Source organism: Macaca mulatta, chromosome 11 (genome assembly GCF_049350105.2).
Source record: "Macaca mulatta isolate MMU2019108-1 chromosome 11, T2T-MMU8v2.0, whole genome shotgun sequence".
NCBI classification, from domain to species: domain Eukaryota; kingdom Metazoa; phylum Chordata; class Mammalia; order Primates; family Cercopithecidae; genus Macaca; species Macaca mulatta.
In genome coordinates, this window is record NC_133416.1 from 91,947,111 (window position 1) to 91,968,655 (window position 21,545).

The 21,545-nt window shown below is 37.1% G+C and overlaps 1 long non-coding RNA gene across 1 annotated transcript in view; it reads right to left on the reverse strand.

Moving 5' to 3' along the window:
- LOC114671068 (uncharacterized) overlaps window positions 1–7,966 on the reverse strand; it is a 41,851-nt gene extending 33,885 nt beyond the window's left edge. Inside the window, exon 1 of the long non-coding RNA XR_003720969.2 lies at window positions 7,732–7,966. This is a non-coding gene — a long non-coding RNA (uncharacterized LOC114671068). The remainder of the gene's footprint in view (window positions 1–7,731) is intronic.
- Between the last annotated feature and the right edge of the window lie 13,579 nt (window positions 7,967–21,545).

Consider the following 21,545-nt stretch of genomic DNA (forward strand, 5'->3'; position numbering starts at 1 on the left):
ATTAGATGTTTAAAACTTAAAATTTTGGCCACTTCACCAAAGAGATTTCTTGCTAGCTCACTTTGTGCAAGGGTTGTAGCCTTTTGCCCTGTTGTTCAGCACTCTCCTCTCTACCATCTACTTCCCCTCTTTTCTGTACCTGTTTTATTCACCAATCCTTATACACGCACAGACTCTTAATTCTCACACTTACTTAGGACTTCATCTCCTACAGCTTACTGAGGTTCTGTCTTTGCAGAAACAAAGGCTCACTAATGTATTCTACTAAGCAATGGGCCACCTACACCAGGTGCCAACTGTTAGCACCCCACACTGGCAAAAGCATTATTATTAATAAAATGTCCGATATTTAATCTCCTTCTGACAACGAAACCCTATAAGATAAAAGGAGTAAACATATTCTAATTTCCTCCGCGCCTCTGAATTATGCAGCCACTAACCTCATTCAGCTCTTTAAAAGGCAGAAATGGCTAAGATCAGAATATGGTTCAGTTTTACCTAATTTTTTTAAGGGAGGGGCTCCCTCTCTATAAACTGTTACTTTTTTTTTTTTTCATAAGACATTTGTATTGCTTCAATATAATTGGCACAAAATTGGAGACAAGAAAGTTCTCTCAGAATTTAAATTTATAACAAGTGCCATGTAAAGTGACAGCTTTGAATATTTTAGTGACTATTCTGGGGAGGCAGCTTTGCATTCCAGTTATGTATTTCACATCTTAATTTAGAAAGACAGATAGGTGTGTCATTTATTTAAAATGTCCCTTTAAGTCATTAATTAAAATTACCTCTAAATTAGGATTGCATATTCTAATTTCATTCCTGACTATGGATCATATATCATCCATTTAAATAGCTCTAACAGAAAATCAACCTTCCTCTTCTTCACTTAGAGCAGACCATTTAAAAATTCTAAGTGTAGGATTCATAATAGAAAGTTGAGGACTAAAGGAGGCAAGAGTTAGTGAGTTTATTTCATTAGGGTTTCTCTTTAGGATCAAGGCAATTTCATGTATAGGACAATCTTCAAGAAAACCACATAATTTTGTCATAATGCAGTGCAGTTATTTGGATTCCAATGTGGCAAGTTTTGCTCTCAATTAACCTAAGTTATCTTTCCCTAAAGCTTCAAGTCATCAGTTTCATCCACTGCCTCACATGTAATGATAGGAGGATCCTGAAAGCTGCTTTGTTCCAAGGATGACTGGAAGTATTAGAAACAGACCCAAAGTTCCCATGTAGAGGGAGCCCTAACCTTATGTCAAGCATCTCTCCTCTTAAGCCTGAAAGCTTATTTTGGTAGGATTGACTCATCCAGCAACACAACGTAGCTACTGCATGAAAGGGCTTCATGATCACGTAACTGCTCTTTGTGAATTATCCAAACCTAAAAGTAGTTTCTCATTATTTTCAACTGCCAAGCAATTACTGCAGCCAATGTAGTTACCATCTATCCTTAGTTTTCTCAAATGTTTTTCCTTTATAACCTTGATTTCTCCTGCTACAATTATTTGTCCCACTTTTTAACAACAGCAACAACAAAACAAGGCTCTACTATGGTGGCACTGGCACTGGTATCAGATCAGCTTTAGTTTAAATCACAGCTCTGGAAGGTACTAGCACTATGATTTGGGGCTAGTAAATTACCCTCAATAAGTCTTAATTTCCTGATCTGCAAAAATAAACATGGTAACAATATATTTCTCATGGGTTCTTTAAATGAGATAATTTGCAGAGGACATGAAGCACAGTGTACCATATATTATATTCAATCAAAATTGGCAGCTGATTGTTTTCAAAGAAAGTTAAAACCATATCTTGCTTAAGTTTCGTAATTAATCAGTGACATAACTGAAAATTTAAATCCAGGATTGTAGGCCTTAGCAGCACACCAAAGCTGACACATTAGAGAGCAACCAATTAGTCTCTGCTGGCAGACTAGCTAGTTCACACTACACAGCAGTGGTGTCTTCATACTCATTTGTAGTCACTAAGCAATTATTTGGTGCCACGAAATATTTAAATCCAGGCTTTCTGACCCCTAAACTATTACAGGCTCTTTCTTGTGCAACAAAATATCCTTAACCACAACTTCTTTTGTAAGGGCTTGAAAAGAGCCAATGTTGAACTCCACCCACTAAAAAAGAATATTAACAACAAAAACATAAAACAGTGACAACGGCAGCTTTTGCCATTCCATAGGAGAGAATGTTTATCACTCTCTGTATTTCTCTTTTAATCCACATTGCAAGCTTATCAGGGAATACTGCCGCTTCAATGAGGAGAACTATAATTTTGGGGGAAGACATTCAATTCAGAGCACATATTAGGGAATGTGACTTTAACCCTGTTGAACCATTGTCTGCCATCAGATTCCTCTGTCTTATTTCTCAGTTGTTTCTAAACTCAATTTCAGAGCAATATTTATTGGCTTCTACAAATACTATTATCCATCAATAGGCAACAGGTATAGTAGAACAAACTGGGTAAGCAATGTAGTTGTATTTCTCAAGCTAGTAGACCATTTGTTGTGCTCTTTTCCCATGTCCAGGGCAAGTGATGATGCCCCAGATAAAGGAGGCTGTGTCACCTGTTGAAACAGAGGGAATACGTCACAGATGATGATCCCACAGTTGCTGTCTCATGCATATGCAGTCAGATGGAACACGTGGTTAACTGTGTTCATACTGTATTTTAGAATAAGATAAAGATATTCTAGTTTATGTTTCATACCAGTATAAGAAAATAAACCTTTAAAAAATGTATATCGGATAGTTTCACTCGCCTGCTTAACATTCTCTAAGTGGCTCCATTTAGAACTTAGAACAAACTCCAAACTCCATAAAATAGTGTATGTTCATTGTTTTAAAACAGTGCTAGTCACCAAGTATTTTCTGATTTTCTTCTTTCTGCCACATGGTAGATGTGCGTTTCCCCAATCCCTCTGCAGATATGTACATACATCTATGTGACTTGCTATTGCAAAGGAAATGTAAGCAGAAATCAAATGCTCCACTCTGGAAGAAAATTTTAGGGGACAGTGTTTGATTCACGACATTTCCTTCTCATTGCTGTAATGACATTGGTGAATCAAGAAAGGAGAAGCTTCTCTCAGTCTTTGAGTGACTATAATGAGTTTTCCTATTGGCCTGCTCTGAGCAAGAAATAGTGTTGTGTGTGTTTGGGTACATGAGTGTGTGTGTGCGTGTGTGAGTGTGTGTGTGCGTGTGTGTGTGTGTGTGAATGTGCTTTATGTCACTGAGATGGTAGGGTTCTAGTGTCACAGCATAATCTAGCTCAGTTGGATTAGTCTAAAAATTGGTACAATGTTATGTAACACAGTGTTAAAATATTAAATTGGCTTAATGGCCACTTGGTGGGTAGTAAAAAAATATTTTGTCAAATACTGGAAAGATAGTGTTCTATGTCCTTGAGAGACAAAATATTTGGTAAACTAATATTTTAAATAACTTAGAAGCAGATGTTGTATTATAACTCTAAGGAAAGAGATTGGATAATAGAACATGTGTACCGTATAGATTCCTCTTTTGACAAGAAAGAGATGAACACAGATGAAAATTGGAGGATATTAGGGGAATAGAAAGAATCAATAAATTGAAGAAACTAGAGGAGTTGATGAAGTAATTACCATCCCACTTTATGAAGATTAAAATATAGAATATTAAAGACTTTGCTGGCTGCTATGTGGAAAACGAATTGATTAGAGTGAAGACTGGTGAATCAGAAATGTCACTGTGAGTCATACAAGACACATTAATGGCTTGGACATGGGAGACAGCAACAGTGATATGCAGAACTTGATAGATTCATTTGGTGTGTATTTTACAGGGAGAACTATCTGGATGTGCATTTTAAGAGAGAGATCGAGAATGAATTTAAGATTCTAGCTCAAGTTACTGGAAAGACATTGATACTATTTGACGGCATAGAAAATATTAGGTGAAAGCAGGATTTATTTACACATTTTGCTTGGCATGATTGGTTTCTAAATGATAATTACAAGTTGAAACTTGTGCATATAAGTCTTTATTTCAGTGGAGAAGTTAGAGTGAGAAACATATATTTGATCGTCAGGCAATTGAAGAATATCACCTAGGAATAAGTGAAAATAGAGAAAATAAAAACCCCAAAGGCCAACGATGACCCAGGAAAGGATGGTGACAAGAAGTATCAAAGAGGAAGAGGGACACCATTAAAACAAATAGAGATTACTTCAAGGATAATTATCAACTCCAACTGATGCCTGTAGGAAATCAACTAAGATGAGGACCTCCAAGTCCACTAGATGACAAACTTCAGGAGGGCAGGACATTTTGAGTGTTTATTTCACTACTGTATCTCCAATACTTAGAGTAATATCAGGGGTTGGTGGGGGGAAATGATGGTAGAGTGGTATAAAATAGCTGCTGGAGGGAGATGAGGAGTCAACACAAATTTTAAGATGAGAAAACAAGTCCCATCAGAGGTTTTACTTCAATAATCTTTTCCTTCCACAATCTTGTCTTTTGGCATTGTTCCTCTTCAATTTGTATCTACTGATACAGTTGCAATATGTTATTGAGTTTTACTAAGAACTGAATCCAGAATTTTTTAAAAAACACACTCATTTTTGTTCTCCCAGTAAATTTAGTGAAGGGGTTGCATGCATCTTTGATCCCATTCTTGATTCCCCAGTTACTAGCACATTTCTTGGCACATAATACACAAGCAATAACTATTGTTAAATGGATTATAAATATTTTTCTCCTTTTAAATGACAATATCTTTCCTTGACCATTGTGAAATTTCTTCGTTTTCTTAATTTTATAGAGAGAAACCCAAGTCTACTAAGCACTTGCATTTAATATGGGATCAGGACAGGATGGCAAAAGGTAAGAGTTGATGATTTCTATAAACTACTGCATGCAGTTCAGAAATCCTTCAAAGTGGAAGTAGGATAGAAATACCTGGAACTATATGAAAGGATAGGGATATTTACTTCTCTGATAATATTTTTTCCTCTCTCTCTTTTTATTTGTTATGAAATATGTGAATTTGCACTAGAGGGTTCCATATTTTTTGTACAGCATTATTATCCTCACTGACCTTTAGTGCTGTTCTTCCACTATTAATTAGTGTATCATTTATCAAATGAGGCACTCAATGAACGAGAACTGTGTGTTTGCTGTTGTCATCATCTTCATTATTGTTATTATTGACTTGGATTTTCTTTTCTTTTTTCCTTTTTTTTTTTTTTGAGACAGTCTCCCTGTGTCGCCCAGGCTGAAGGGCAGTGGCATGATCTCTGCTCACTGCAACCTCCGCCTCCCAGGTTCAAGTGATTTTCCTGCCGCAGCCTCCCCAGCAGCTGGGAATTCAGGCTCCCGCCACCACGCCCGGCTAATTTTTTGTATTTTTAGTAGAAACAGGGTTTCACTGGGTTAGCCAGGATGGTCTCGATCTCCTGACCCCGTGATGCTCTCGCCTCGGCCTCCCAAAGTGCTGGGATTACAGGCGTGAACCACCGCGCCCTACTTTGACTTCGATTTTCAATTTGTCAAATCTTTGTCTTGAGAGAGCCTCCTAGAATGTATTTCTTTTCTTTTTCTTTCTTTTTTTTTTTTTCCTGGAGACATGGTTTCGCTCTTTTTGCTCAGGCTGGAGTATAGTGGCACAATCTTGGCTCACTGCAACCTCTGCCTCCTGGGTTCAAGCTATTCTCCTGCCTCAGCCTCCTGAGTAGCTGGAATTATAGGCACCCACTGCCATGCTTGGATAATCTTTTGTAATTTTAGTACAGGCGGGGTTTCACTGTGTTGGCCAGGCTAGCCAGGCTGGTCTCGAACTCCTGAACTCGGGTGATCCATATGCCTCCACCTCCCAAAGTGCTGGGATTACAGGCGTGACCACCGCGCCTGGCCTCTGAAATGTATTGCTTAGTCCAGTGACTAGACTGTTTTGGAGTTGAGTGGCAAGCGCACTGTTGGTTCCCCTCCTGCCTCATCATTCACTCCTTTCTGTAGTTTAATTCTTCAACATTAAAGCTGACAATGAGATTCTCCTGTCCTTTTTTTCTTATCACTCTACTTTTCTCAGATACAAGAGAATTTCCATTGGCAACTTTCTTCGTTTACTCTTCCTCCCTGGAATTCCTCAAGAGTAAGTATCACCCTTCCAGAGTTTCTCTAGACATAGAAACTTTGTGGTGCGTTTCAATAAAATCAGTGATAAAGTATTAATAAGAAAAACATGCCTTTATACTAGCTTATATAAAAGTTGTTTTTCACCTATTTTTAAATTGTGCTAGCTTGTATTTTATTTAATTATGAAAAGGCTCTTAAGAACATTTTAAATAAAGTAGTATATGTATAAAAAATTACTGCCAAACAGGAAGTGGAGAGAGAGAGAAGCAGAGAGAAAAAGGGGAGTCTGTGACTGTGTTTTTTGGGGGTAAATGTCTTTGAAAATAAAAAAAAAATCTGTATTCAGTGAGAATCTGAGGTGAAATTGTTTCATATTGCTGAAACATGTCCTTATTTTATTCTGAATCTCTACATCCTTTCTCTCTTTTGCAGCACATCATTTGGGAGGGAAAAATCAATGATGTAGTTGTTGCTTTCTGAAATTATATGTCTTAGACACATGGATTCCTTGGGTCATTGCTTTCTTTCACTAATGGAAAATATAATGAAAACTGCATAATGGAAAGAACAATTCCAATGAGAGCAGGTTAAACTGTAGCAGAATTTTAAACTTGAAATGTGAGCTATAGAATAAGTAATTAATGTACATTTCATCTCTGTAAAAATAAGAAGTTCTTTGTCTAGAATAACACTGAATTTAAGAAATCTTGCAAAATTTAGAATCTTCCTATATATTAAAAAAAAAACTATTTTAATCATAAATGAAGTTGGCATCCCTAATGACTCCAAAGCTAGGACACAGAAATTAAGAGGAGTCCTAAAATGAAAGCAAACCCCTGAGGAATTATCATTTCAGTGTTATTTGCATGTGTAAATCCATGAATAAAGCTAAGAAATCAGTTTCAGTGAAACTATAGAAACATGGAAATGACATGAATATTGAATATAAAATTGTTAAATAACAATATCTCAGAACAACTAAAACCTGGGATGTATTTAATAATACAAATCAGAAAGTGGCATGATGTTCATCCTTCTTCTAAACGAAACAGTTCACTCTTATTTACCCCCAATCAAGAATTTATTCTGTGCTGCCCTACTCCATTAGCAAAACTTGAGTTAATTTATCTGTTGCATTTTCATATACAAAACAGAGAGCAACTCAGGCTAAATTCAGACGTAGGTAGCTAGACATCACAGTGCTCAGATTATGGAGACAGAATGTTGAAGAACCATGGATACAAAGATAGTTATTGGCCTTCCTAAACCAGTAAGAAATTTTAAAATATACTCTGGGAGGAGAAAAGCAGATTCCCAACATATGTAAAATTAGAGAAAAGTATTACAAGACACTGAAAAAGTTAACTGTGTGTATTAGTTATCTACTGCTTCATTAAAACTATCCCCAAATTTAGAAAATTAGCACATTTATTATCACAAAGTTTCTGTGAGTCAGGGATTGACTAGTGGCTTAGTTGGATGGTTCGGGATCAGTGTCTCTCACAAGGTACAGTCAAGATATCAGCGGGGACTAAAGTCATCAGAAGGTTTGACCGGGACTAGAAAATCTGCTTATACTCTAGCTCACTTATGGTTCTTGGCAGAAGGTCTCAGTTCCTTGCTAGCTGTTGACAGGAGGCCTCAGGTCCTGGCTTGGAGCTCATAAGACTATTTGAGTGTTCTCATGGCATCAGATACAGCTCCTCTTATTAGAGAAAAAACAAGCTCCAATCCACAGTATCTTTTATGATCCCGTCTCTGAAGTCATATATAATGACTTCTGTTATATTCTGTTGGTCAAACACCAATCCAATTAACATGTGACAGGAAACTACACAAAAATGTGAATACCTAAAAATAGGGATCATTAGAGCCCTCTCGCAATCTGGTGATTACACACAGGGCCTGTAACTCATTTTCTCCTTCCTAGGAGACACCTGAGGTGCTATGGACATAAACCAGAGCCTTCTATAAATATACTCAGAGTAGTTTTCTAGCTGAGAAGTAACTAGAAAAGTTTCCACCTATGGTTGCTCTTAGCAGGCTATGTTTGATCTCATTAAATTGATTATTGAAAATCCCAGAATTTATTGATTGAGAAATGAACCTGGCTAGAAAGTGGAAAGTAACACATAGTCCCCCACCCTTGCATGATTCACCAAGCATAAGACTTAGGAAAGTCTAAACTTACACATCTGTGCCACAGGGATTGTTAGTGTTCACCTATGAATCCAAAAGTTAAACGTGCTATGCTGTGGGAAAAGAGGTCATTAAAAAAAGGCATCTGATAAGTTTGGAGACCTCTCTAGAAAAGAATACTGAGTCTGTGTCTGATTTTCGCTTGTACCATTTGGTAAGTGTTATAGGTTGAACCGCATCCAGCAAAAGTAAAAGTTGGAGTCCTATCTCTCAGTGCCACAGAATGCAAACTTATTTGAAAATAAGGGTCTCACAGACATAAATAGTTTTTTAAAAAAAGTCATACTGGACTAGAATGGGCCCTTAATTCAGTATGACTGATGTCCTTCTTAAAAGATGATATGAAGATGTAGGGGGAGAATATCATTTGACAATGGAGGCAGAAGTTGATGTTATTCGTCTGCCAACTAAAGAACATCAAGGACTGCCAGCTACACCAGAAACTAAGAGAAAGGTATGGAAAAGTGTTTTCCCTAGAATATTACTTAGCATGTGACCCTACAGAAACATGACTTCAGACTTCAGGCCTCCAGAATTATAGGAGATACATTACTGTTATCCTAAGTCACCCAGCTTGTGGTACTTTGTTAAATAAATACAACAAGCATTGGCGAATTTTGGTGTGAGGGATTTATGATGTGCCTGAGTCTACTTTGACAAATCAACATTCTGTGCAATGCAGGTTAGTGGCAGTAGTAAAATTGGCATTCAGACCACAAATTATAATGGCTAAAGCATTTGGAGGCAAAAAAGGAAAAGGAAGTCAGGAAAAACACAATAATAATTTAACAATAAAATCACATTCTACATGTTCTTGATATTGATATAAAGAGATGAGAGACTTGAGGTAGATTACAGAGGACAATCTTCTTAATTATTATAAAAATTTGCACTTAGACCTGAGGAAATGGATTACAAGGATGGACAGAGAAGACTAAGCAAGGGGAAAGTTGACTAAAAGTACTATTTCTAGAGTTTATAGCAGCACTGGTGAAAATTAAATTCCTAAAGGAGGAAGCTAGAATAAAAACTTTATTTTCTCCACTGAAATGCATTGTTAAGAGGAAAAGTAAAACTAATCTCAACACCCTACAATATGTTGTGTAGATCCTACATGTATACCTATTAAAGGAATAATTACTTTTCAGTATATAATATAAATTCAGGCATCAACAAGTATTTATGTGTTTTCTTTATAAAACACAGAGGTAAGACATTCATCAAAGTATTTTTATAAATAATGTTAAGAGATAAACTTTGGCAAATTAAAATTTTAAAGAATGTAACTGAGCTGATAGTGATTCATGAATCAGGCCACTCTAGACTGCAAGAGAGCAGGGTCTCAGGTAAAAGGGCACAAGGGGAAGGCTCTCATAGGGTGAAGTGGAAGCTAAGCAGGAAAATAATTTGCTTGAAGTTTGAGCAATTGGGCTATTTGAACCATTCCACTAAGAAGTTTAAAACAATATAAGTAATGCCTAGCCTGTGATTGGTTGAGCTTAAGTTTCATTTTTATGCAGGAACCCAGGGTGTTGGAGCTGTCTCAGTCTAAGGGCCTCTCGTTTCACAAATTTAACCAATTATCTGAGAAATGTGCATTCTAAGTGGCTATTTTTTTTTTATTTTGTTGCTCAGAGTGGGAAGTGCTTGATTATTGCTTAAAGTTAACGATGTTAAAACAATTAAAGAAAAACTAAATGGATAGTGGATAAGCTATTACTAATGTGACCCTCCATGAATCAAATTCTATGAAAGTAAGAAATTATGATGCAAGGTGAATGAAGATTTAGTAAAGAAAAACATCAGAGGAATTGACAGATCACTTCTAAGAGAAATAGCTTCATGTTAGAATAATTTAATACAGTTATATTTATTTGTTACTAATTTTATTTGTTATTAACTTTAATACTAATCCATTAAAATCACACTAATCTTGTAAACTGCTTGGGATGGATAGATTCATTCTTCATAGCATTTTAATAGGAAGACTAATATTGTTTTGTCATCTTGTCACAGAACACTTATGAAATCAGACTTTGGATATGTTGCACTATATATTTATCAAATGCTTACTAAATGACTAAATTTATGCACAGTAGGTGTCACTATTATACTCAATATTAAAAGGAATATAACTCTATATAAATTATAAACCATATGACATATTCTCTTATGCCCAATGCCCTCCAGAGGATTGCATTTATATCTGTTGTTAATGATAAAGATGATGACATATACATAGGGAAAGATAATATACCTGTTAGCTATACTCAGAGAGAATACATTTACTGTAATCAAATGGAAGACAAAAATGGCACCCAATCCTATTATTTTAATTTTCAACTATAAGCACTTTTCAAACTACCAAATCTTTCAAGAGATACAAGAAGTAATTCAGAATTTGTCAAAGTAATTTTTATTCATTTAACAAGAATTCAATTTAATCAACAAATCCTTTTTGTATAATACTGGAACATTAACTAATTTGGTGCTCTACAATTGCCTAAATGCTTCAGTATATCAAATCCTTTAAGAGGAGAAAATACAAGCAATTAAATAATTTGAAAGTAAATATTCTACACTTACATTTGGGTTATGTAATTTAAAATGACTGTTGCTTATGAAGGATGTCAGTCAAATTTTCAGCAATTGTAATACATGATTACTATGTACATATTTCATTAACATGGAAGTAAAATCTGTCCCCTCTTTTAAGTATAAGACTAAAAGTATTGCACTCAAAGAGATCCTGGTGAAAAGCCGTTTTGACATGAGATAAAAAAAATAAAAATATAAATAATCACAGGGAAAACTTATTGGTCTAAATGTATCTATCAAAACTAGAACATTTGTTGACTAGGAACTCAGTTTAATTATAAAACTTTATGATTAATGTATGATTGTTCATTCAACACATCCTTACCCTTTCCTCTGTCCATTTCATCTTCATTACACTAATCAACATAAGTAACATTTTTACATTAACCTTGCAACTTTGTACTGTACTGTCTATAATCATTAAAATTTAGAATTATTGATTTTTATTGATTCCTAATATGTGTACCTGTTTGGGGGATACATGTGATAATGTAATACATTAATACAATGTGCAAAGATCAAATCAGGGAAATTAGGATATTCATCACCTTAAATATTTAAAATTATCAATTTTTATTTCCAAAGTATTTTCCCACTTACTTGCAATTAAGATTTCCTGATGAAAGAACAAAAATCAAAATAGTTATATCCTGAATGGACATCAACTCTATCTCAAGAAAAGCAGCAATTTCCAAGAGAACTGGTTGATCACAAGCTTCTGAGCTGACCCAGCTGCACTGCTGAAAGCCCTGACCTTGAATCAAGATTAAGGGATCCATAATGAAAGTCAGCTCTGGCAGTTTTTTCAGCACTACCACTGGCAAATGTTCTTCAAGTCAGAAACTTTCATTAAAAAAATGGAAGATATAAGCCCATCAAAATATTGTATCTACTTATTTTCTTAAGGCTTTTGTTTTTATATGCAAGAGTTACAACCAAATTTTAATATGAAAAATATATAAATCTAATATGCAATATAAGTAAATCTATATTTGCATGTGTGCATATGTGTGTAAATACAAATGGCTTTAAAAGTTTTTCATATTGAGCTTGCCATCATAATCTTCATAATGGTTGGGAAGCTGATATGCAATTTACCAGAAAGTGATAACAATGCCAGAAGGGATTTCTTTTTTTTTTTTTTTTTTTTTTTTGAGACGGAGTCTCACGCTGTTGCCCAGGCTGGAGTGCAGTGGCGCGATCTCGGCTCACTGCAAGCTCCGCCTCCTGGGTTCACGCCATTCTCCTGCCTCAGCCTCCTGAGTAGCTAGGACTACAGGCGCCCGCCACCGCGCCCGGCTAATTTTTTGTATTTTTAGTAGAGACGGGGTTTCACTGTGGTCTCGATCTCCTGACCTTGTGATCCGCCCGCCTCGGCCTCCCAAAGTGCTGGGATTACAGGCTTGAGCCACCGCGCCCGGCCTTAGGGATTTCTTTAGTAAGTTTCATTGGAGTTCTGGCAGAGGTTGTCCAAGGAACTATTTAGAAAGCTTAACACCTTGCTTAAACCACTTTTAAAAGGCACCTCATCATTTGGTTGTGGCCAAAAAAATATATAGAAATGAATCTCTATGCAAAATGTTTTATTTTGGAGTGTATGTAAAGACAGAATGACAATTCAAGGCATATCCATAGACCTGGGTAGTTTTGGGTATGTCTGAAGAATGAAGAGAAGGTTGGGGATTTTATCAGAAAAAAATAATGTTACATATTACCTTAAAAAACTCATTGGCATGAACAAAGTTTTGGGGAGCTGGCATGCTCTGACTGGTGAGTGATAGTGGTAGGTAAAACAAATCTCAGACTAAGAGCTGTTTGTTCCAGCAGTTACTAGGTAAAACTGGTCTTAAGGTTATGGCAGGTCATTTTGGCAGCTGGTTTGTGATATAATGCCTGCGCAAAAAGAGCTTTGTGTCCTGAGTGTGCTACCTACTCTCTCAACTCTAACTGAGTTGGGTATAACAAGATCATTCTAATATATGTAATCAGTTCTTATAGAATCTAACACCTGTTTGACTTGAATATCCATTTTAAGAAATATATATTGACATCTTTGCCAGGGACTAGCATACACACTCTGCTGATGCCTGGAGGATATAAACACATGGCTTCCAAGTCTAGTGTTGAAATAACACATAGATGAGCCACCATTTATAACATTTAGTGAAAATCCACATTTAGGGTGAGTATAAACAAGGTGTATAAATTCTGTCAACTTAGTGGAGTAGAAATTGTTTTTGAAGCAATGTATGAGCTTATTTTTTATAAATGAATGATGTTTTGCTAAGAACGCAAGGGAAAAAAAGACATCTGTAGCAGAAATAATTATAAGAGCAAATATCGAAAGACCTGGGTACAGGTGGCATGTCTGAAGGCTAAAACTAGTCAGTATTCCTGAAATATAAACAGCAAACTTGTAGACACAAGATCTGAAACACGTAAGAAGGAGGTCCTTGATCTTGAACGTATTGGATTTTTTATTCCAAGGAATTTAAATTTGATTTTGTAGATAATGGAGAGTCATTGAGTAATTTTGAAAAGGGTGAAACTGAGGCAAAAACACCAGTCACAGGATGATGAAAGTCCAAAGAAGGAGAGCACAAAACAGATAAACTGAGGTAGCAGAGAGGAATAAAGAATTTCAGCTATTATTTAAGCAATCACATGAAAATAATTGAGAGAGGGAAGAGTATGCAATGATTTTCAGGCTTCTAGCTTGTGGTACCTGGTGAATTGGGTGCTGTTCATCCATGCAGAAAATAAGAGAGGAAAAAAGTAAGTTTTAATTCTTAATATGTTATATCTGAGGTAACTGATGGGCCTGATTAAAATTCCAAAGTATACTTAGACATAAATGCTGCTTCTTGGGAGAGAGAAAAAAGATGTATTTATTGGAGATATAGAAGCAGTTGGGGTATACGTAGTAATTAATGCCACAGGTTTAAATTTACTAGTAATTTGACTCTATCAATAAATGTTCTTATATATTATGTGAATTATAAAGTTTATATACATAAGATGTATAACAAATATGAAAGTAAAAGCTAAATAGACATCATAATGAATTTTGCAATATAGTCTCTATGAATATATCCTTAATCTAACCCATGGCGTCTCACACACTATCCCTTCCTCAACACAAGCAAAAGCAGAATTCCTTAACATTTAAGCCCTTCCCAGATTTTAATAGTAAATTCCTTCCTGTAGTAAGGAATGCACAGTAGTCGTGTACATGTAAAACATTCTTATGTAATTACACTCAACAAAATATGACTGTTTCCAGAGGCCATGAAGAGAAAAAAGTTTATCAGCCCAGACATCACAGGGAGACTATTATAATGGTCTTTATAATTAGACGTATGGTCATACAGTAAGGCAGTAACATAAATATTGCAAAGAGAGCTCATTTCTATGGTTAAGAAGAAAGAAATGTTCCATGAATTGAATGTGATAGTAGTGAGTGACTACTTCACTCTTTTTCATGGATGAGAAAATTGAAGCAGAGAGGAGAAAAGTTCAATCCAGCACTTATACAACAGTAAACCCTGTTCAGTGACAATCTAGGTTCAAACCAGTGCTGTAATCCTCTAGATGTGCGGCCATTACTAAATTTTAATACACTCTACTGGATTCCATGAAGTAGTATCATAGATATTTATCATAACAAAATTATCACAAGTGAAAAGGTTTAATTTACTTATGAGTTCAGATTGGTAAACCTACACAAAAGTAGACCAGAAGTATACATTTTTGTTTTGTCAGTTGAATGTAAGCTCAATAAAGATAGGTAGGGATTTATGTCTACTAAGCTTTTGCTGTATCCGCAGCAACTAAAAACTTACAGCACTTAGTAGACACTTGAAAAACAACTTTAAATTAACAAAAGAATAAACTTCCTAATGATGCCTCAATTATCCAAAATATTGGAGAGCAATATATTTTAATTGAGAATATATATTAATAAACATAAGGTTTTTCTCTAAAAAAAAGTTGCTGCATAGAAAATTTGTTTAATTTTAAGAAGAGTTGAGAAGAAAACATAAAATTTATTTAAGATATGCCTAAATACCAATAAAAGAAACCAATTTATAATTTTAATACATAGGCATAATTTCTAATCTTTTTTAAAAATAGTATTTCTATTATTATAGTGATACATACTTTTTGAAGCAAATGTGTAAAATAAAAGAACGTATAAACACATTTGAAAGGATCTGGCATGCCATCATCCAGGGATAACTACTGTTGAACATTCAGTGTCTCTATATGCAGTATATACTCTGTTTACATGATTACATTTCAATGAACAAATAAGACTTACACTATGTATATAGTTTTATTATATTATTTCTTCTTTTAACAGTTTATTATCAAAATTTTCTGTGCCATTAAATATTTGCAAACTCTGATTTTGGGATACATTGCATTCCATTTTTAAATATACCACAATATATCTGACTTTTATGGTTTCTAGTATTTCATTTTAAGGACTTTTGTAAATAATGTACAGACATTCTTGTAAATAATGTACAGACATTCTTAACGTGTAAATATTTGTTCACACTTCTAATTATATCCAAGAATAAATGTGTAGATGTGGTATCCACCATTATTTTTAAGTTGAAATGACTATCAACTCACTAATAATGATATATAGATTTTAGTGTTTTATACATTTGCCTGTCTCCTTCAAATGTTCTTTTATTTGTTTTTCTTTAGTTAGTAAAACAATTACAGCTATATTGAACAAAATGGAATAATAGACATTAATAAAAGTTAAATAAAGTTAATAATTATAATTACATTATTATTATATGTTATTCTGACAACACGTTTATATTTTTTAAATAATTGTTTGTATACATTTATTTTAATCATCTTTTATTAAATTAATTTAGACCTGAATTTTGATCCACTCCCAAAGCTTACAACTATACAGGCTTGCAAAATCAAGAGTTCTTATATCTAAAATCTATGAAAAACCTGATAGCTTTCCAGATAGATGGCAGAGATTAAAATTTAAAGAGATTCTACAAGAACAAATCCATTTTTAAATTTGCATGTAAGATTCAATTGGCTATTAATATCTTAAAGTTCTTTACATTTAAAAGCAACTCTTTTATTCATTTTTTTACTCTAGCAATCATGATAAAATCAGTCAAGATTCATCTCAATAAATATTATATTCCCTACAGGCATATGAACTTTTATTTTAGAAGTATATAAGCCATATTTTTTGGCATGGCAGGAAAATTAAACCTTGTTCTGTAAAACTCATCTGATGTCTAAAGTATTATTTTCTATTCCATTTGCCCGACTTGTTACCTTTTCAATTGTGTGAAGTATTTTGAGAACTTCTCATATGCACAATTTAATATTGGCCCATTAGTCATCGACCACTGAACACTTTAATCTGATATGTACATGACTCAGTGTGAATAACTAACCCTCAAGTATGTCTGGCATAAAATGATCTTTTACAAATTTTTGCGTTGGAACTATAAAGATTGAGGACATTTTGTAGCAAGGACAAAAAAGGGAAAACATAATTTTTTTGAGAATATATATGCTATAAACCTGACCAAATTCAGCTAAACAAACTATTTTAAAACAAATAGAAATAATAAAAATGGACAACCCACTTTGGGTTCCCTCCCATTGTATGGGAGCTCCGTTTTCACTCTATTAAATCCTGCAGCTGCACACTCTTCTGGTCCGTGTTTATTACTGCCTGAGCTGAACTTTCGCTGGTCGTCCACCACTGCTGTTTGCCGTTGTCGCAGACCTGCCTCTGACTTCCACCCCTCCAGATCCGGCAGGGAGTCCGCTGTGTTCCCGATCCAGCAAGGTGCAAATTGCTGCTCCCCATCGGGCTAAAGGCTAGTCATTGTTCCTGCATGGCTAAGTGCCTGGATCTGTCCTAATTGAGCTGAACACTAGTTGCTGGGTTCCACAGGTCTCGTCCGTGACCCACAGCTTCTAATGGAGCTATAACACTCACCGCATGGCCCAAGGTTCCATTCCTTGGAATCTGTGAGGCCAATAACCCCAGGTCAGAGAACACAGGCTTGCCACAATCTTGGGAGTGGCCCGCCTCATCTTGGGAGCAGCTCACTACCATGTTGAGAGCTCTAAGAACAAATACCCGCCAGTAACATCTGGTGACGCACATGGAACTTCTCCAAAGCGATGGGAAATGTTCCTCCCAAGGCAAAAAAACGCCCCTAAGATGTATTCTGGAGAATTGGGACCAATTTGACCCTCAGACGCTAAGAAAGAAGCGACTTATATTCTTCTGCAGTACTGCCTGGCCACAATATCCTCTTCAAGGGGCAGAAACCTGGCCCCCTGAGGGAAGTATAAATTATAACACCATCTTACAGCTAGACCTCTTTTGTAGAAAGGAGGGCAAATGGAGTGAAGTGCTGTATGTGCAAACTTTCTTTTCATTAAGAGACAACTCGCAATGATGTAAAAAATGTAATTTATGCCCTACAGGAAGCCCTCAGAGTCTACCTCCCTGCACTAGTATTCCCCCGGCTCCTTCCCCAATTAATAAGGACCCCCCTTCAATCCAAACAGTCAAAAAGAGATAGACAAAGGGGTAAACAATGAACCCTAGAGTGCCATATTCCCCAATTATGCCCCCTCCAAGTGGTGGGAGGAGGAGAATTGGGCCCAATCAGAGTGCATGTACCTTTTTCTCTGTCAGACTTAAAGCAAATTAAAATAGACCTAGGTAAATTCTCAGGTAACCCTGATGGCTATAGTGATGTTTTACAAGGGCTAGGACAATCCTTTGATCTGACATGGAGAGATATAATGTTACTGCTAGATCAGACACTAACCCCAAATTAGAGGAGTGCCACCATAACTGCAGCCCAAGAGTTTGGCGATCTCTGGTATCTCAGTCAGGTCAGTGATAGGATGACAACAGAGGGAAAAGAACAATTCCCCACAGGCCAGCAGGCAGTTCCCAATGTAGACCCTCATTGGAACACAGAATCAGAACATGGAGATTGGTGCCGCAGACATTTGCTAACTTGCATACTAGAAGGACTAAAGAAAACTAGGAAGAAGCCTATTAATTATTCAATGATGTCTACTATAATACAGGGAAAGGAAGAAAATCCTACTGCCTTTCTGGAGAGACTAAGGGAGGCACTGAGGAAGCATACCTCCCTGTCATCTAACTCTATTGAAGGCCAACTAATCTTAAAGGACAAGTTTATCACTCAGTCAGCTGTAGACATTAGAAAAAAACTTCAAAGGTCTGCCTTAGGCCTGGAGCAAAACTTAGAAACCCTATTGAATATGGCAACTTCAGTTTTTTAAATAATAGAGATCAGGAGGATCAGGTGGAATGGAACAAAACTGGATTTATAAAAGGCCACCACTTTACTCATGGCCCTCAGGCAAGTGGACTTTGGAGGCTCTGGAAAAGGAAAAGCCTGGGCAAATCGAATGCCCAATAGGGCTTGTTTCCAGTGCGGTCTATAAGGACTCTTTAAAAAAGACTTTCTGAATAGAAATAAGCCACCCCCTCGTCCATGCCCCTTATATCAAGGGAATCACTGGAAGGCCCACTACCCCAGGAGATGAAGGTTCTCTGAGTCAGAAGCCACTAACCAGATGATCCAGTAGCAGGACTAAGGGTGCCCAGGGCAAGCGCCAGCACAGGCCATCACCTTCACAGAGCCCCAGATGTGCTTAACCATTGAGGGCCAGGGAGTTAACTGTCTTCTGGACACTGGTGCGGACTTCTCAGTCTTACTCTCCTGTCCCACACAACTGTCCTCCAGATCTGTCAATATCCGAGGGGTCCTAAGACAGGTAGTCACTAGATACTTCTCCCAGCCACTAAGTTGCAAATGGGGAATTTTACTCTTTTCACATGCCTTTCTAATTATGACTGAAAGCCCCACTCTTTTGTTAGGAAGAGAGATCTTAACAAAGGCAAGGGCCATCATACACTAGAATTAGGAGAAGAAAAAAGGGTAAGTATATATACAGACTCTAAGTATGCTCACCTAATCCTCCATGCCCATGCAGCAATATGGAGAGAAAGGGAATCCTTAACTTCCAAGGGAGCACCTATCAAACATCAGAAGCCATTAGGAGATTTCATTGGCTGTACAGAAACCTAAAGAGGTGGCAGTCTTACACTGCTGGGGTCATCAGAAAGGAAACCAAAGGGAAATAGAAGGAAACTGCCAAGCAGATATTGAAGCCAAAAGAGCCACAAGGCGGGGCCCTCCACTAGAAATGCTTATAGAAGGACCCTAGTACGGGCAAATCCCCTCCAGGAAACCAAGCCCCAGTACTCAGCAAGAGAAATAGAATGGGGAACCTCATGAGGACATAGTTTCCTCCCTTAGGATGGCTAGCCACCGAAGAAGAAAAAATACTTTTGCTTGCAGCTAACCAATGGAAATTATTTAAAACCCTTCACCAAACCTTTCACTTAGGCATTGACAGCACCCATCAAATGGCCAAATTATTATTTACCGGACCAGGCCTTTTCAAAACTGTCGAGCAGATAGACAGGGCCTGTGAAGTATGCCAAAGAAATAATCCCCTGCCTTATCACCAAGCTCCTTCAGGAGAACAAAGAACAGGCCATTACCCAGGAGAAGACTGGCAACTAGATTTTATCCACATGCCCCAATCTCAGGGATCTCACTATCTACTAGTTTGGGTAGATACTTTCACTGGTTGGGCGGGGTCTTCCCTTGAAGAGCAAAAAAGGCCCAAGAGGCAATGAAGGCACTAATTCATGAAATAATTCCCACATTCGTACTTCCCCGAGGCTTACAGAGTGACAATGGCCCTGCTTTCAAGGCTACAGTAACCCAGGGAGTATCCCAGGTATTAGGCATACAATATCACTTACACTGCGCTTGGAGACCACAATCCTCATGAAAAGTTGAGAAAATGAATGAAACATTCAGACAACATCTAAAAAAGCTAACCCAAGAAACACACCTTGCATGGTCTGCTCTGTTGCCTATAGCCTTACTAAGAATCTGAAACTCTCCCCAAAAAGCGAGACTTAGTCCATACGAGATGCTGTATGGACGGCCCTTCCTAACCAATGACCTTGTGCTTGACCGAGAGACGGCCAACTTAGTTGCGGACATCACCTCCTTAGCCAAATATCAATAAGTTCTTAAAATATTACAGATAACCTGCCCCTGAGAGGAGGGAAAGGAATTATTCCACTCTGGTGACACGGTATTAGTCAAGTCCCTTCCCTCTAATTCCCCATCCCTAGACACATCCTGGAAAGGACCCTACCCAGTCATTTTATTTACCTCAACCATGGTTAAAGTGGCTGGAGTGGAGTCTTGGACACATCAAACTCAAGTAAAACCCTGGATACTGCCAAAAGAACCCGAAAATCCCAAGAGACAGTGCTAGCTATTCCTGTGAACCTCTAGAGGATCTGCGCCTGTTCTTCAAGGGACAACTGTGAGGAAAGTAACTAGAATCATAGATCCCCATGGCCCTCCCTTGTCATGTTTTTCTTTTTACTGTTCTCTTACCCCCTTTAACTCTTACTGCACCCCCTCCATGCCGCTGTACTACCAGGAGCTCCCCTTATCAAGAGCTTCTATGGAGAATGTGGCTTCTCAGAAATATTGATTCCCTGTGGTATAGGAGTTTTTCTAAAGGAAACCCCACTTTCATCCCCATACCCCTATGCCTCTGCACTTCAGGCCATACATTGCAATTCTTGTGTCTTTAACCTCCTTGTTAAGTTTGTCTCTTCCAAAATCGAAGCTGTAAAACCACAAATGGTTCTTCAAATGGACCCCCAGATATAGTCCCTGACTAAGATCTACTGTAGATCTACTGCAGACCCCTGAACCGGCCTGCTAGTCCATGCTCTGAAGTTGGTGACATAGAAGTCACCCCTCCCAAGGAAATCTCAACTGCATGACCCCTACTACGCCCCAATTCAGCAGGAAGCAGTTAAGAGCAGTCGTCCACCAACATCCCCAACAGCACTTGAGTTTTCCTGTTGAGAGGGGGTACTGAGAGACAGGACTAGCTGGATTTCCTAGGCCGACTAAGAATCCCTAAGCCTAGATGAGAAAGGTGACTGCACCTACGTTAAACACAAACTGCACCTAGAAAGGTGTTAGCTTGTTACTCAGCTCACACCCAACCAATCAGATAGTAAAGAGGGTTCACTAAAATACATATGAACCTAAAGCAGGAGGTAAAGAAATACCCAAATCATATATCACCTGAGAGTACAGGGAGAGGAACAATCATTGGGATATAAACCCAGGCATTCCAGCAGGGAGTGGCAACTCCCTTTGGGTCCCCTCCCATTTTATGGGAGCTCTGTTTTCACTCTATTAAATCTTGCAACTGCAAATAATAATAATAATAAGTTGATTGAAATGTCACCACTTTATATTTTCTGGGAAAAATACTTTAAATTTCATGGTATTGCTGAATTCTACAGAAGTTTCCAAAGTGTGCTCTAAAGACTATTATAGCAGAGATATAGCAATTAATACATTAATATTAAAAAAAAGATCATATGAAATTTTAACGCCACATAATTTGGAGAAATTTGTTAGACGGAATTAG